The sequence below is a fragment of the Nymphaea colorata genome, unplaced genomic scaffold (assembly GCF_008831285.2).
Source record: "Nymphaea colorata isolate Beijing-Zhang1983 unplaced genomic scaffold, ASM883128v2 scaffold0713, whole genome shotgun sequence".
NCBI lineage: Eukaryota > Viridiplantae > Streptophyta > Magnoliopsida > Nymphaeales > Nymphaeaceae > Nymphaea > Nymphaea colorata.
Window position 1 is genome coordinate 35,001 of NW_022205219.1, and position 2,665 is coordinate 37,665.

Genomic DNA, 2,665 nt, shown 5'->3' on the forward strand with positions numbered 1-2,665 from the left:
CTGAGAGTTGTTTCATGGATCCGAAAGAGAGTACTTGGGTCCTCCCAATAACTAAAAAGTGTATCATGCCTGAATCTAACTGGGGTTCGCGGTGGTGGAGGAACTGGATCGGAAAAAAGAGGGATTCTAGTTGTAAGATATCTAATGAAACAGTAGCTGGAATTGAGATCTCATTCAAAGAGAAAGATATCAAATATCTGGAGTTTCTTTTTGTATCCTATATGGATGATCCGATCCGCAAGGACCATGGTTGGGAATTGTTTGATCGTGTTTCTCCGAGGAAGAAGCGAAACATAATCAATTTGAATTCGGGACAGCTATTCGAAATCTTAGCGAAACACTTGATTTGTTATCTCATGTCTGCTTTTCGTGAAAAAAGACCAATTGAAGTGGAGGGTTTCCTCAAACAACAAGGAGCTGAGGCAACTATTCCATCAAATGATATTGAGCATGTTTCCCATCTCTTCTCGAGAAACAAGTGGGATATTTCTTTGCAAAATTGTGCTCAATTTCATATGTGGCAATTCCACCAAGATCTCTTCGTTAGTTGGGGAAGAATCAGCACGAATCGGATTTTTTGAGGAACGTATCGAGAGAGAATTTGATTTGGTTAGACAATATGTGGTTGGTAAACAAGGATCGGTTTTTTAGCAAGGTACGGAATGTATCGTCAAATATTCAATATGATTCCACAAGATCTATTTTCGTTCAAGTAACGGATTCTAGCCAATTGAAAGGATCTTCTGATCAATCCAGAGATCATTTCGATTCCATTAGGAATGAGGATTCGGAATATCACACATTGATCAATCAAACAGAGATTCAGCAACTAAAAGAAAGATTGATTCTTTGGGATCCTTCCTCTCTTCAAACGGAACGAACAGAGATAGAATCAGATCGATTCCCGAAATACCCTTCTGGATATTCCTCAATGTCCCGGCTATTCACGGAACGTGAAAAGCAGATGAATAATCATCTGTTTCCGGAAAAAATCGAAGAATTTCTTGGGAATCCTACAAGATCAATTCGTTCTTTTTTCTCCGACAGATGGTCAGAACTTCATCTGGTTTCGAATGCTACTGAGAGGTTCACTAGAGATCAGAAATTGTTGAAGAAACAACAAGATGTTTTTTCTTTTGTCCCTTCCAGGCGATCGGAAAAGAAAGAAATGGTTGATATATTCAAGATAATTACGTATTTACAAAATACCGTCTCAATTCATCCTATTTCATCAGATCGGGGATGTGATATGGTTCCGAAGGATGAACCGGATATGGACAGTTCTAATAAGATCTCATTCTTGAACAAAAACCCATTTTGTGATTTATTCCATCTATTCCATGACCGGAACAAAGGGAGATACACGTTGCACCACGATTTTGAATCAGAAGAGAGATTTCAAGAAATGGCAGATCTATTCACTCTATCAATAACCGAGCCTGATCCGGTGTATCATAAGGGATTTGCCTTTTCTATTGATTCCTACGGGTTGGATCAAAAAAAATTCTTGAATGAGGTATTCAACTCCAGGGATGAATCGAAAAAGAACTCTTTATTGGTTCTACCTCATATTTTTGATGAAGAGAATGAATCTTTTTATCGAAGGATCAGAAAAAAATGGGTCCGGATCTCCTGCAGGAATGGTTTGGAAGATCCAAAACCCAAAATAGTGGTATTTGCTAGCAACAACATAATGGAGGCAGTCAATCAATATAGATTGATCCGAAATCTGATTCAAATCCAATATAGCACCTATGGGTACATAAGAAATCTATCGAATAGATTCTTTTTAATGAATAGATCCGATCGCAACTTCGAATATGGAATTCAAAGGGATCAAATAGGAAATGATACTCTGAATCATATAACTATAATGAAATATATGATCAACCAACATTTATCGAATGTGAAAAAGAGTCAGAAGAAATGGTTCGATCCTCTTATTTCTCGAACCGAGAGATCCATGAATCGGGATCCTAATGCATATAGATACAAATGGTCCAATGGGAGCAAGAATTTCCAGGAGCATTTGGAGCATTTCGTTTCTGAACAGAAGAACCGTTTTCAAGTGGTGTTCGATCGATTACGTATTAATCAACATTCGATTGATTGGTCCAAGGTTATCGACAAACAAGATTTGTCTAAGTCACTTCATTTCTTTTGTCCAAGTCACTTCTCTTTTTGTCTAAGTCACTTACTTTTTTCTTTGTGAGTATCGGGAATATCCCCATTCATAGGTCCGAGATCCACATCTATGAATTGAAAGGTCCGAATGATCAACTCTGCAATCAGTTGTTAGAATCAATAGGTGTTCAAATCGTTCATTTGAATAAATTGAAACCCTTCTTATTGGATGATCATGATACTTCCCAAAGATCGAAATTCTTGATCAATGGGGGAACAATATCAGCATTTTTGTTCAATAAGATACCAAAGTGGATGATTGACTCACTCCATACTAGGAATAATCGCAGGAAATTCTTTGATAACACCGATTCCTATTTCTCAATGATATCCACGATCGGACAATTGGCTGAATCCCGTGAAACCATTTCATAGAAGTTCATTGATATCTTCTTTTATAAAGCAAATCTACTTCGATTCTTGAATAATCCACATCACTTCTGCTCTATTCTAACTAACAAAAGATTCCCTTTTTATGCGG